The sequence below is a fragment of the Vitis riparia genome, chromosome 14, assembly GCF_004353265.1.
Source record: "Vitis riparia cultivar Riparia Gloire de Montpellier isolate 1030 chromosome 14, EGFV_Vit.rip_1.0, whole genome shotgun sequence".
Taxonomy (NCBI): Eukaryota; Viridiplantae; Streptophyta; class Magnoliopsida; order Vitales; family Vitaceae; genus Vitis; species Vitis riparia.
Genome location: NC_048444.1, coordinates 16508953 through 16525587, shown reverse-complemented (window position 1 = coordinate 16525587; position 16635 = coordinate 16508953).

Below are 16635 nucleotides of genomic sequence, written 5' to 3'. Positions count from 1 at the left end.
TATTTAAGCTAGAGACTATAAAATAAACTTATTTTCCAATTTTTATTTTTTGAATAAAAATGAGCTTCTATTAAGAATAATGAAGTTTTTGCCTTTAATTATATTTCACATTTGTTTAATTTTCTTAATAAATCAATTAGAAATAGAAAGAGATGCATAAGAAATTGATAAATTAATAATGAGAAATAAATATTTTATTTTTATATTTTAAATTTTTATTGTATTTTCATCATTTTTTTTTTATTTTATTTACTCAAGTCAAGGCTAATTAAGGTATGTCTTACCTTTCATAAAATTTATTTTTATTATGCATAATTCAATTTTATTTGTTATATATAGTTTAATTGATATTATCTAATTTGAAATTTTGTCATTTTAACATTAAATTTCATATGGAATGGAAATTGATTTGACATATATGCATATTTAGTTTCATATGGAAATTTAATTCATGCATAATTCAATTTTAATAATGATTCTTATCAAATTCATGAATATGCAATTTTAATTTAATTCAATTTAAATTTAATTCATATGGAAATGTAATTGTAATGTTTATCTATTTCATATATGCATAATTCAATTTTAATTTTTATTAGTAATGATTCTTATCAATTTCATGAATATGCAAATTTAATTTAATTTAAATTTAATTCATATTGAAATTTTATTGTAATGTTTATCTATTTCATATATGCATAATTCAATTTTAATTTTAATTTTTATTAGTTCTTATCAATTTCATGAATATTAAATTTCTTATATGTTTTATCTTTAATAATTTTAAATTTGATATTAGTTTCATAATTCAATTTTAGAAAATGGCTAGTGAAAGCGGTATCATGGGTCGAGATCCTTGTTGGAAATATTATACACCTATGGAAGGGAACAAAAATGGAACAGTATGCAATTACTGTGGGTTGGCAATAAAGAGTGGTGGGATTACTTGTTTTAAATTTCACCTATCACATACAGATCCTAATTCAAATACAAAAAAGTGTCCTAACGTGCCTCCAGAAGTGAAACAAGAAATAAGACGACTTCTAGAGCAAAAAAATAAGGCAAAAGCGAAGAAAGCTGCAAATATAGAAGATATCTAAACTGCGAGACACAATGGGAAGAAGACATAGGCATGTAACTGATGAGGAGAACCTTGGTGGTGATGATGATGTGTATATGTATCCGGCTGACATGCACCCTGATGAGCGGCATGCTTATAGAGAGGAGGTTCGAGCATCAAAAGCTGCTAAATGGAATTGACAACAAGAAGAACATTTAGTAAAAGGCAAAAGAAAAATAGTTATAATATTAATTTGAATTATTACTGTTTCTTATCAACTTTATCAATAATATTAAATTAACATATATGTTTAATTTTAATAATTATAATAGGCGAGTCTTCACATCCAACCAATCCAACAATAAGGCAAATGCGAAAATCTCAAAGTGTTCAATATTTAGATCCATCATTGCCTGATGCACCCTCATTGTACAAATTTTCAACAGCAAGACAGAAAAATATGAAAAATCTTTTCAAATGTGGTGCCATCAAGGAAACCATGGGACGTTTGATCAGTAAGTTCTTCATATATAAGAGTGTTCCGCCCAATAAAGCAGACTCTCACCACTTCAAGAACATGATTGTTGGTGCACAACAAGCAGGTAATTACTATAAGTTTAAAAGTTGTATTCATTTTAATAATATCATTACTATTTATATAGTATGATTGCCACAAATGTTCTTATATGCTTTAATTATATATGGATGGTAGGTATGGGTATAGAACCACCGTCTCCTTATGAAATCAAACACAAGTATTTGGATATGGAGTACAAAGACATGGAAGCTTATGTCAATATTCAAAGAGAAAAGTAGAAGACTTATGGATGCACGATTATGTGTGATGGATGGACTGGGCCCACGAAATTAAGCATAATTAATTTCATGGTATATTCAAAAGGTAGCACAATCATCCTCAAATTTGTTGATGCATCAAATAATATAAAGGACAACAAATACATATATGGTTTGTTGAAGGATGTGATCAAGGAAGTTGGGAAACAAAATGCGGTACAAATAGTTATAGATAATGGGTTGGCATTAATGAAGGTGGGGAAGTTGTTAATGAAGGAATACAATCTTTATTGGACTCTGTGTGTAGCACATTGCATCGACTTAATGTTCAAAGACATCGGTAAAAGGACAAGTATTGCAGATGTGATTACAAAGGCTCAAAAGATAACCAGCTTCATTTATAACCATAGTTGGTTGCTTGCGCAAATGCGGAAGGTGTGTGGTGGAGACATAGTTCGTCCTAGAGCAACAAGATTTGCAACTAATTATATGGCCCTTGACAGTCTTTTGAAAAAGAAAGCAAACTTGAAGAAAGTGTTTATCAGTGATGAATTGGCACAACACAACTTAAGTCGCACATTAATCGGCAAAGAAGTTGAATCACTTATGTTTGACCATGCGTATTGGGAGAAAGTGGGAAAGCTAGTGTCAATATATGAGGCGCTATACACGGTTCTTCACATTGTCGATTCAAAAGTTATTCCTACAATGCCATTTGTGTATGAATTGATTCGAGTTATAAAAGAGAACCTCATTCGACTTAATGCTAAAGAATGGGTGTTAAAAATAATTGCAGATCATTGGGATAGAACTCTTAAACATCCTCTTCATACAACAGGTAAGTATTATTCATCTTCAAAAGTTATTGGTATTTAATGTGTCTTTCATAACATTCTAATTTTACATTTCTACTTTACTATTGTAGCATTCTTTCTTAATCCAAGATTTTAATATAAACATGGAGTTGGTACTGATCCTGATCTACTTCAAGTTGTTCATGAAGTCTTTACGAAATTCGATCCTACATCAGGTCTTACTCAATTTGGAAAAGAGGTAAATTATTAGAGTTATAATATAAATTAAATAATTGAATTTCATTTACTCAACTTTTTCACTTTCAATTATTTAATATGTAGATTATACTATTCCAAGATGCAAAAAGAGGATTCGGTGATCGAGAAGCGATTGCTTCGAGGTAAAAAATGGTTCCCGGTGAGTATTATTTGTGAATTAATAATTCATTTCATTAGCATATTATTGTAGCTTTCCAATATAAGTATTGATATCATTTTTTTGGTTGTAACTGAATGGTGGTTCATGTATGGAAATCACACTCCTACATTAAGAAGGTTGGCCATAAAGGTTTTATTAGAAACTGCATCATCTTCAGCTTGTGAGAGAAATTGGAGCATGTTTGCCTTAATTCATACAAAACAAAGAAATCGGCTTGCTTACCTGATGCTCCAACAATTAGTTTTCTGTTATTATAACATGAAACTAAAGATACGTGACATGGAGGCAGAACATGACAAAGTTGCAGAGAAAGATTACCTCAATTTACTTGACATTGCAACTGAGGTTGGTGAAGAAAAAGATAACCAATTGTTTCAATGGGTTAGACCTCTTCATTTAGATGATGAAGATGGAAATCCCGACCCACGAATTGCCGCACATGTCCAAGAAGCAGGTGTTGATGTTGATCGGGTGTTATCCGAAGAAGTTCATACTGATAGTTTCAACCAAGATATGAGAGATTCATTTCGACAAGGAATTTCTCAGCCGACAGTCACTTCTCGACCTTCTTTTGACTCCACGAGTATTGAACATAGTAGTAGACCTAGTGCTATTGGTAATTCCGCTTCTGGTTATGATGGTTCAAGAGGAGAGAGGACCAATGATGGTAGCGGCCCTGGAAATGATGAAGGGGATGTTAGACAACAACAACAAAGTGGACAACCATTGGCATTTACTTGTGAAGATGATTTCACACATTGTACTCAAGATGAAGACCACGGCTCTAGAAGAGCCGATCCAAGTGTTGGAGCCATTGGAAAGCCATATAGAGGAAGACAACGAAGGATGATGCCATACAACGAGTACTCATTGTCGGCCAGTTTTGAGTCGATGAGTGTAGAGACTCAATTCAGTGATTCATCAAACGAAGCCAACATTTATGCCCCTTATGCAATGATGAAGAGTGTGAAAGGTATAACTATCCTTCTTCCACACAAATGTCATACTACTTTCCACATCAACTGCAACAACAAGGATTTCAAACAAGCACATGGGAAAACCCTGGATTTCCCATCCATGGACGGGTTGTCAATAGGACTCAAGAAATTTATGCATGGCATATTCGTACATACAATCAATACTATCGAAACTCCATGTCCTGGTATGAATATTGTCTTCAACAAGATGGGTTCCCTTCATCTAACAATAACAATATGATGGAACCACATCGATCTTCATTTTGGTCTTAAAGACTATTGCAATGTCATATGTATTATGTTTATGTGTAAATTGTTTTCATTTAATAAAATCAAATATTTCTTAACTTAATTCTAACTTTCTAAGTGTACAATTCCAAATTTCATATTTTCTATTCTTAAAATCCAAGTATCGTAAACTGTTTACCAATATTTTTTTCTTTGACCATATTTATGTCAATTACACTTATAAAATAACTTTAACATTTATATTCTTGCTTATTTTATCATTCTTTGGATTTTTCTAAGTATTCCCATCAATTTTGGATAATTTTTGTCTCACTGATATTTGATGAAAAATATCCACCGATATTTCTCCGATATTTCCGATATATTCATAAAATCCAAGTATCGATATATCCGTATTTACCGATATTTCAATCCTTGGTTGTCCTTGATGCACCAACATAAATAGGTTATAATAAATGGATTCTATGCAAGTTTATGATACAGCATTTCTTTCAAGTCATTCATAATTCCAAGGACAAATATGCAAAATAAAGAGTTTTCATTTTTTTTATTTTATCAAACAATTAAATAAAATTCAACACAGAAAATTTAAAAGAATCATTACTTAAAACTTTAAACATTTACAATTCCACACTAAGGTTTACAGAACTTAATTTTTAGTTCTATCAAACACCTGACATTTTCCGCCCATGTATCTGGCAATCTTTGCTTCTTATCCAAAAGGCCATAATGCTAAAAATCCTAGCTATAGAAATAGATAAGTAAAATTATAAGACAGTAGAGGATTAGTATCTGTAGAAAGCAAAGAGTTTTCACACATTAGATGCCTGCAGAACAAAACCATTAAGAAGTTGACCCAGATCCATAGCCTTGCAGCCAAAAGGAAAGGCAAATCAAATCTTCACGACAATGCATTCCAAGTTCCTTAGTTGGCTACAAATCAAACTTATGCTATCCCATAGTCTAAGTAAAAAGAGATTGAATACCCAATGATAAGGATGTGAAAGGAACATACAATTTTCAAGGATCCCCATATGGGTTCTCGTGTATGCTTTGTGTGCGCTAAGGCTGCTACATCTGTATATAGTTCTCTTATACTAAAAAATACATACTATTTTTTAAAAATTTAAGGTCTGCTTGGTGCTGTTTTTTTAAATTGTTTTAGAAAATAGTTTTTTAGAAATAATTTTTGGTGTTTTCAGAAAAATAAAAAATAAAAAATTGTGTTTATGAACTGAATTTTGGAAAACAATTTTTGTTCCCAAAAACAAAGAAAACATGTTTGGTTAAGTTAATAAGAAAGTTTTTTGAAAACAAATAAAACAAAAAACATGTTCGAAAGTTTTTTTTTAATTAATAAATATTTTCTTCAATTAACTTGATATTATAAATATATAAATAATTTTTATACGCACAATTCATTTCAATTAAAAAAATTATTCTCTTTTGAAATTTTTGCACCAGTTATAATTTTTCTAAATAAAGGATGACTTTATAGCCATGTGTAAGTATATTAATTTCAATAATTTAAGGAAGAAGAAAGGGCTTGGAGGTGGGAGTGTGGTGGTTGGGTGGAACCCACCTTTGTAGAAACACAAAAAGTAGTTAGGGAAACAAAAAAAAAAAAGAGAAAATACAGAGAGCAATATGTTATTTGAATAATGAAAAAATAATGAAAACATTTTTTTATTGTTCTAAAAAATGTGGTTTTTAAGAACACGAAAAACACAAAAAATAAAAACACACCCCCTTCCCCAAACATGTTTTTAGTGTTTTTTGTTATCAAGAACAGAAAACAGTTCTTGAAAACAATAACCAAGCAGCCCTTATATTCTCCATTCAGGAAAGATGACAATAGCTAGCAAAACGTTATGAGACTTGAACAGAATTGCTAAAATAGGCCAACTAATGAAGCAAAGAAGAGGAAACCATTCAAAAGTTAAAAGTGCAACCGAGTGAAAGAGGTACCATCTTTGAAGAGCTGACATCAATTCTGGCAGTTCAGGATCCTGCTCCAAATAACAAAGATGCAGACCACATCAAAACAACAGTGCATTGGATGATACAACTGACACTTACAAAATCAGTATGGCATACCAGCAGAGAGTGGACAAAGTATGTATAATATGAGATACTCAAATAGAGAGTTTAAAACACAGTCATTGTGTCCCTATTGTCCACCATGTCCACAGCCAGAGCTAAACATGGGTACCACAATGCATTCTGATGATGACTTCCTTACTATACTACTACAAGACCAGATTGAAGTCCTCCAAGTTCTTCATCAGCATCAGGGGGTTTATGTTGGTGATCGTCTACAAGTAAACATTTCTGTATTATGAGGCAGCTTTAATCTATGAAAATAATGCATTCTTCATATTCGTTGCATTGCATTTCTGATACTTGTAGAAATGCTTACACTAGTGCAAACCAAAGTGAGATACAGATTATGTACTCATTAATCAGTGATTAAAAATAACTTTGTTTAGTGTTATTCTCTTCCGTCTATAACCAACGACAGGTTTAAGAGTACAGAACACAGAGTATTGGCAAACCGACGGGGTTGAAGAGTCTCAGTATTTGGGTAAATGAAAATTGTCATCTATTTGCCATAAATCAAAATTATTTGGGAAAAAAATTATTTGTCATAAATAAAAATTTATGACATGATTTTCTAATAACCATTTACATTAACTCATATTGTGATTGAATTTATTTTTTTATTATGAACACAAGATTCATACTAAAATATTATGAAAATGTATTAGCTAGCCTCAAATGTATTTTGTGGCTGAACATGTTCCTTTGCCACAAATAAAAATTTCATCCCTACAAGAACTTTTTTTACCACTAAAAGAAAATTCATTGCAAAAATCTTTTGTTTTTGTTTTTGTTTTTGTTTTTATCTTTTGCCATTAAATACTGTTCATTAAAAAAAAAAAAAAAAATTGTAGCAACAAGAGCTCTACTACAATAAATTCATTTAGTTACATGAAACAGTGATCTACTTGCCTGAAATTGTATGTTGGCCAATGCCGCCTCCTTCATCTCATTCCCCACAATATTCCTTGCATACCGGAGAAAGCTCTCATTAGTGATATCATTTTTCCAGGAATGACAGTAATTTATTCCAAAGAAGAAGGAAAGCTAAGAAAGAAATCTATGTTTAAAGACTCACCTTTAACTTATTGAAAAACATTTGAATCTATGCGGCTTTTCTATCGTCAAGTCGGGGCCGAATGTAATCAAGCAAAGGGTATTATTGTTCATGATGGGTGTGTCCCTCACTCTTCATTGTTGATTTCTTCCACAGCTATTACCCTACCTTGTTTTCTTTTGTTCATGAGTCAAATGTATAAATCTTATAGCAGCGATCGAGTTTCAGATCACTGATTCAATGCTCTTTTGGATTGATCAAAAACTTGAGATGAATAAGCAGAAATTTATTAACATGGTCCAGATTGGCTCAATTCTCTAGGATTGTTTGCAAGATCGACGAGAATCTTATTTTTGGTGAGCCATCATGTTTGAGCATAATTTCCTTTATGTTTTTAAGTACTAAAGGTAATAATGATATTTCAAGTTTGGAAATACATACATCCACTTCTAGCTTATATAAACATTATTTTTTAATTGAAACTTTTCAATTATTATGTTGAAGTCATATAAGATTAATTAATTGAATGTTAATAAATTTAAAACAAATTAATAAAATTAAATAGAATTAACAGAAAGGTATCATCTGAATACTCTTCTATTTCTATAATTTTTCAAAACAAAAAATATAAACGATTTTTCAATTATATTTTTATTTTTTGTAAACATAAAATATATTTGGTGGTTAAAATTTTTGTTTTATTTTAAAAAGGAAAAAGTAAAATATGTTTGATAATTAAATAAAAAGGGAAATTAATATAAATTTCTTTTATTTTCTATTTTTTGGATGAAAATTTTTATTCCTATAGGTGGAACTCATATGTTGTTAGTTTAGTATATAAGAATATAAAACGAGGGTGAGTTGGGTGATAATTTTGTATTTTAATTTTCTAAAATTTAGAAAAAAAATGTTATATCTTTCTTTTAAAATTTTGTTATCAAATTTAAAAATTAAAAAGTAAAAATAGATTATCAAATATGATTTGTAAAATTATTTTTAAATATTTATTATTTTAAAAAAAATTAAGAAACAAATTGTGTAAAGATGTTTTAATCAATGTTTTTAAAACCAATCATTGAATTGAAAAAATTAACGATTTACAATTCATTGGTCAAATTTATAGTGAAATCACAATCGAACTAGTGATGTCATAAATATTTAGTTTATATATTATGAAAACTAAAAATATTTATAAAAATCTTAAAATATATAAATAAATTTAAAATCAATAATATTTATTTTTTATCTTTGATATATCAAATTTAATCATACATAAATGTAAATGTATTAATATTTTAAATTTTATTAAATAAAATATGTCTAATATTTAAATATGAATATATTAAAAATGGCAGAAAATTCATTTATTTAATTTTAACTATATATTAAAAGCTATATATATTCTATTTTAAAAAAAAATTTAAAATATTAAATGTTTTCTTGTATTATTTAAAATATTAATATTACAATTTTTTTTTTATTATAAAAAATATATTTTACTTTTGGTTGCAACCCTGAGAAATAAAACACAAAGCAGCTGGGTGATCCCTATGCCATGCCTTGAGCTTGAAGTTCAAGTCACCTAGGTGTATTTTGTTGGGTTTTTCCTCATGTGGAAGACCCAAATTAAGAGCCCAAAATTTTAAGGTCTCTTAAGCCTTTATATAAAAGGGCTAGAAAAAGAATCATTTTTTTACTTCTTCTTCTTCCAATTTTTTGCAGCCACCGGAGGTAGGAGAAAAGAGAGAGAAAGAGGAGAACCACCATTTTTGAAGTTAGAGAGAAAAATTCAGTTTTTTCTTCACTGCCCAGATTTCATCAAAGGTCCAATCCCGCTTCGTCTGTGGGCCGAATGATCTGAAATTTGGAGGAAAGGTTCGTGACTCATTGATCTTCATTCTGAACGGTGAAGATTGGATTTGGAGATCCAGATGGTCGTCTTTCAGTCCGAGAACAGAGCCTCTGTTTTGATGCGTTTTCTATCCGAACAGTTTTGATCATGAACTCCGATCAAGGTTAATCCGTGGTTCGATTGAGTCGATTTTTTGGAGAGCACATTCAGAACTCATTGATATTCATTCTGAACGGTGGAGATTGAATTTGGAGTTTTGAAAAGTTATATTTTAGTCCGAGAACAGTGGTGTGTTTGGTGAGATCTCTCCATTGCTTTTATGCAAAGTTGTTGAAATTATCGAGATCAATATGTCTTTAAGACATGGTTGATGTATGCCTCTAGTTTTATCTGGAGAGAATTGTGTAACCCATTAATTATATTAGTGGAGTTTTTAAGTGGCCTAAGGGTCCCGTGGTTTTTATTTCTCATATTGGAGAAGGTTTTTCATGCTAAAATTATTAGTGTTCATATACTTGTAGATTGGGTGTCTTCTTGCTACTCTATTTGATTGATTCCTATTAGGTTCTCATAAGAGAGGATAAAACCTAGTTGTGCATTATTTGTATTTATCCCATCAAAGTGGTATCAGAGCATTGGTTCAAGATAATATGTGGCTTGTGTAGAACAATGGAAAGCAATACAAGTAGAATGATTACTCTGAATGGCTCCAATTATCATGTTTGGAAAGGAAAAATGGAAGACTTATTATATGTGAAGGATTATTATTTGCTTGTGTTTGCTTTTGAAAAGCCAGAAAATAAAACTGATGCAGAATGGAATTTACTTCATCGGCAGGTTTGTGGTTATATCAGACAGTGGGTAGATGATAATGTTCTCAATCATGTTAGTGAAGAGAAAAATGCACAGAGTCTATGGAACAAGCTCGAACAGTTATATGCTCGAAAGACTAGTAACAATAAATTGTTTCTGATCAAGAAGATGATTAGCTTGGTATCAAGATGGAACTCCTATGACAGATCACTTGAATACATTCCAAGGTATTATTAATCAGTTGGCTGGAATGAATATCAAGTTTGAGGAGAGGTGCAAGGGTTGTGGCTTCTTGGTACATTGTCGGACTCGTAGGAGACATTTAGAACTTCTTTGTCTAACTCGGCCCCAAATGGTACTATGAATATGGATTTGGTTAAGAGTTGTGTTCTGAATGAAGAGATAAGAAGAAAGTCACAAGGTTCTTCTTCACAGTCGGATATCCTAGTTACTGAAAAGAAGGGGGGAGGAGTAAGAGTAAAGGTCCGAAGAACAGAGACAGAAGCAAAAGCAAGACTAACAAGTTTGCCAATGTTGAGTGTCATTATTGCCATTTGAAAGGGCATATAAGGAAGTATTGTCGCCAATTGAAGAGAGATATGAAACAAGGGAAAGTGAAGGACAAGAAGAATGACAATGATGGTGAAGATGATCGAGTTGCCACTACCACTTCAGATTTCCTTATTGTTTATGATAGTAATTTTGTTAATTTTGCTTACCAGGAGACCAGTTGGGTGATTGATAGCGGTGCCTCAATTCATGCCACACCTCGGAAAGATTTCTTTACATCCTACACATCTGGTGACTTTGGAAGTGTTAGGATGGGTAATGATGGCTCAGCTAAAGCCATTGGTACGAGTTATGTGCGTTTGGAGACTAGTAATGGTATCTTGTTGATTTTGAAGAATGTCAAACACATTCCAGATATCCGCATGAATTTAATCTCCACAGGTAAGCTTGATGATGAAGGGTTTTGCAACACCTTTCGTGATAGTCAATGGAAGCTCACTAGAGGTTCTATGGTGGTAGCAAAAGGAAAGAAGTGTTCCTCATTGTATTTGATGCACGCAAGGGTAATTGATTCCAGTATCAATGCAGTGGATGATGATAGCATAGTTGAGCTTTGGCACAACAGACTCGGTCGCATGAGTGAGAAAGGCTTGATGATTTTGGCTAAGAAGAATCTTCTTTCTAGTATGAAGAAGGGATTTTTGAAAAGGTGTGTTCATTGTTTAGTAGGAAAGCAAACCAAAGTTGCATTCAAAACACACTGCCATACAAGGAAGCCAGGTATGCTTGATTTAGTGTATTCTGATGTGTGTGGTCCTATGAAAACAAAAACACTTGGTGGATCCCTATATTTTGTGACTTTTATAGATGATCATTCAAGAAAGATTTGGGTGTATACCTTGAAAACAAAAGACCAAGTGTTAGAAGTGTTTAAGCAGTTTCATGCTTTTGTTGAGAGACAATCTGGTGAAAAATTGAAATGCATCCGGACTGATAATGGGAATGAGTATTCTGGTCCTTTTGATGAGTATTGTAGACAACATGGTATTCGACATCAAAAGACACCTCCTAAGACTCCTCAGTTGAATGGGTTGGTTGAGAGAATGAATAAGACACTGGTTGAAAGGGTGAGATGTTTACTTTCACAGTCATAGTTGCCAAGATCCTTTTGGGGTGAGGCTTTGAATACTGTTGTACATGTTCTCAATCTTACACCATGTGTTCCTTTAGAATTTGATGTTTCGGATAGAATTTGGTCAAATAATGAAATCTCTTATGATCACTTACTTGTCTTTAGATACAAGGCTTTTGTGCACATTCTGAAAGATGAGAGGTATAAGCTTGATGCTAAGATAAGACCTTGTGTATTCATTGGCTATGGTCAGGATGAGCTTGGTTACAGGTTTTATGATCCAGTGCAGAAAAAGCTTGTAAGAAGCCGAGATGCTATGTTTATGGAAGATCATACCATACAGGACATTGAGAAGACTGATGTAATAGAGTTTCAGTATAGTGATAATCTGATTGACTTTGATCCAGTTCCTTTGATACATCTTCCTACACAAGTTGAAGATGAAGCACATGATGACCAACCTGACATTGGTGATGTTGAAACTCCCACACAAGTTGAGATGGATGATTATGTTCATGAGCAGTCACCAGTAGCAGAGGCTCCACTAGATATTCCACTCAAGAGGTCTACCAGAGACTGACATCCTTCCATACGGTATTCTATTGATGATTATGTATTACTAACTGACAGGGGAGAACCTGAAAGTTATGAGGAAGCCATGGGAGATGAGAATAAGATAAAGTGGGTTGATGTTATGTAAGATGAGATGAAGTCATTGCATGAGAATCATTTTTATGAGCTTATCAAGTTGCCAAAGGGAAAAAGAGCTTTGAAGAACAAGTGGGTCTACAGAGTGAAGCAAGAAGAACACGCTTCACAACCACGTTACAAAGCTAAATTGGTTGTCAAAGGGTTCATTCAAAAGAAAGGTATTTATTTTGATGAGATTTTTTCTCCTGTTGTTAAGATGTCGTCTATTCGTGTAGTTTTGGGCTTGGCAGCTAGTCTTGATTTGGAGATTGAGCAGATGGATGTTAAGACTGCGTTTCTCCATGGTGATTTAGACAAAGAAATTTATATGGAACAGCCAGAGGGTTTCATAATAAAAGGAAAAAAGGATTATGTGTGTAAGTTGAAGAAAAGTCTTTATGGCTTAAAGCAGGCACCGAGGTAGTGGTATAAGAAGTTTAAATCAGTTATGGGGGAGCAAGGCTATAGAAAAACTACTTCTGACCATTGTGTATTTGTGCATAAATTCTCTGATGATGATTTTGTTATCTTGTTACTCTATGTTGATGATATCTTGATTGTTGGTAGAAATGTTTCAAGAATTGATAAGCTGAAGAAGCAATTAAGCAAATCCTTTTCCATGAAGGATTTGGGGCCAGTAAAGAAAATTCTTGGTATTAGAATTGAGTGAGATAGAGCATCTAAGAAGTTGTATATGTCATAGGAACAATATATTGAAAAGGTACTTGAAAGATTTAACATGAGCAAAACTAAAGTGGTTAGTTCTCCTCTAACTAGTCACTTTAAGCTAAGCAGCATACATAGCCCTTCTATAGATAAGGAAAAAGAAGACATGAGAAGAGTCTCATATGCCTCAGTAGTAGGAAGTTTGATGTATGTCATGGTATGTACTAGACCAGATATAGCTTATGCAGTTTGTGTTGTTAGTCGCTTTCTATCTAATCCAGGAAGACTACATTGGGAGGCAGTCAAGTGGATTATAAGATATTTGCGAGACACTTCCAAGTTGAAACTCACTTTTGGAAGTGGGAAACCAGTACTTGTTGGCTACACTGATTCAAAAATGGCAAGGGATGTAGATAATAGAAGGTTTACTTCAAGCTATTTGATGACATTCTCAGGAGGTGCTGTGTCTTGGCAATGAAGACTACAAAAATGTGTTGCACTTTCTACAACAGAGACAGAGTACATTGCAGCAGCAGAAGCATGTAAAGAGTTGTTGTTGATGAAGTGTTTCATACATGAGCTCAGATTTAAGCAATAGTGCTATGTGATATACTGTGATAACTAGAGCGTCATTCACTTTAGTAAGAATTCTACTTTTCATGCAAGATCGAAGCACATTGATGTGAGGTATCATTGGATGAGAGATGTTCTCAATGATAATTTGTTTGAACTTGAGAAGATACATACCGATCACAATAGCTTAGATATGTTAACGAAGTCCTTACCAAAGGAGAAGCTTGAAGTTTGTTGTTCAATCGCCGAGATGGTGAGTCTCTCCACATAATAAAAAAGAGAGAGATTTGTTGGGTTTTTCCTCATGTGGAAGGCCTAAATTAAGAGCCCAAAATTTTAAAGTCTCTTAAGCCCTTATATAAAAGGGCTAGAAAAAGAATCCTTTTTTTACTTCTTCTTCTTCCAATTTTTTGCAGCCACCAGATGTAGGAGAAAAGAGAGAGAAAGGGGAGAACCACCATTTTTGAAATTAGAGAGAAAAATTCAATTTTTTCTTCACTGCCCAGGTTTCATCAAAGGTCCAATCCTGCTTCGTCTGTGGGGCGATCGATCTGAAATTTGGAGGAGAGGTTCGTGACTCATTGATCTTCATTCTGAATGGTGGAGATTGGATTTGGAGATCCGGACATTCGTCTTTCAGTCTAAGAACAGAGCCTCCGTTTTGATGCATTTTCTATCCGGACAGTTTTGATCATGAACTTCGATCAAGGTTAATCCGTGGTTCGATTGAGCCGATTTTTGGAGAGCACGTTCAAAACTCATTGATATTCATTCTAATAGTGGAGATTGGATTTGGAGTTTTGAAAAGTTATATTTTAGTCTGAGAACAGTGGTGTGTTTGGTGAGATCTCTTCATTGCTTTTATGCAAAGTTGTTGAACTTGCCAAGATCAATTTGTCTTGAGACAAGGTTGATGTATGCCTCTAGTTTTATCTAGAGAGAATTGTGTAACCCATTAATTATATTAGTGGAGTTTTTAAGTGGCTTAAGGGTCCCACGGTTTTTACTTCTCATATTGGAGAAGGTTTTCCATGCTAAAATTATTAGTGTTCATATACTTGTTGATTGGGTGTCTTCTTACTACTCTATTTGATTGATTCCTATTAGGTTCTCATAAGAGGGGATAAAACCTGGTTGTGCATTATTTGTATTTATCTCATCATATTTTTCGTAAACTCAATATCATCCATCCCACAGCATGCAGAAGGGAATAAAGAAGGGCTTTAAATCCTTAAACGATGTTGTAGTGGCATTTGAACCAAAGTTGGATCTCAACAAGTCACCTGTTGAGTTGAGCCAAATCTTTTTTGCTTAAAAAAAAATTAAGGTTATGTTTGGTCCCGAAAAGTACTAAGGAAAGAAAAAAAAATGTGAAGAAAAATAATTTTATCATGTTTGGTGTTTTATAGAAAATAATAAATAAATATGATTAATTAAAAATTTATATATTTTTAAATTATTTAATCTTTACATTGAAAAGTGAAAATAAGTAAAATGACTTTGAAGTAGCATGCAAAAATAATTTATTAATTTTAAATCAATTTTTTATTTTTTATTTCTTCAATAAATAAAGTATTAACATGACATAAAATTTATTGATAAGAAGTTTGCCTTTAGTGTTGGATTTGGTGCATGTTTCAATAAAATAAGCAATATGCAACTTGGGATTATCTTTGCCATCATCAAACTGTAGAAACTTGACAGATTGATACCCCATAAACAATCTTAAGTTGCCAATTCTCCTGTTATAAGGCTTTGAGTATATTAGTTTATAGCATCATGAACCTTCATGTTATGCTTTGATAGCATTTGCATTCATGTTCTTGTTAGTATAATGTGAATCTACTCTAATTTTGTTCTTGTTGGTATGCTGTAAACCTACTTTTATGCATTTAATGATGCCAATTTGAGCATTACATTTCAACACCATCCTTATATTGTCTCTCTATTGTATTTTTATTTTCATTTCATTTCAAATTTTTAGTTTTAATCCAGACCCTAATTTTGCATGGGAACATCAGTGTATGACATGTAGACCTTGATAATGCACATATACATTCTTTCAAATTTTATTTTTTGTTTCTAATTTTTAATTTTCATTTTATAAATATTTCAAATATTTTAAACTTCTAATCTTTTAAAATTCTTGTGGACCCCGCATTTCGGCTCATGCGTTTCCCACTCAATGGCGAGCTCGATTCTTTTTATTTTGAAAAATTGATTTTTAGTTCATTAAGAAAATGACTTGGAGTCGCCACTTATTTTTGTTTTATTTTTAAAAGGGTAAACAAAATAAGAAAGAAAAACCCTAAGTGTGACTCCTTATTTTAGAAAAGGCGATCTGCGAAAAACCGGATCGGGTTCGGGGGTCAGGTTACTTATCGGGAAGGTACGGTACAGACCGTAGCACCCCTTTAAGTCCCTAAAGTCGGGTCTCTACTAATAAAATGAAGCAATCATGGCAATTGATGAGAAAATCAATGAATACTCAAAGTGATCATGCACACGTGAGAATCTAAACATGCATACCGAAAATGACCAGAGCAGATGTGGATGCGTACCTGGGCAGTGATCCATGAAGCGCTGTCAAGAAGTGAGGTTAGTGCATAATAACAATCACGAGATATGTCACAGAGCATAATAAAATCTATCATTCATGGCAATTAAATCAATCAATTATAAATTCACTTATGTGGGGCCCCCACCAAAGCCCGATTGATCTTGCACGAATTAATCTCACAAATTCCATTATTTTGAAATTATGAAAATGACATTCATGCTTGCTTGTGTAAAAATTAAAAGAAATAGAACATTATTTAAAAATCGGAGTGGAATTAAAACTGTTCGAGAGAAAATTGGATTTTTGAAATTTATTTGGAAATTGAAGTATTAGGAATTTGGAGTTTTAGAGTTTGTTTGGAATTTGGA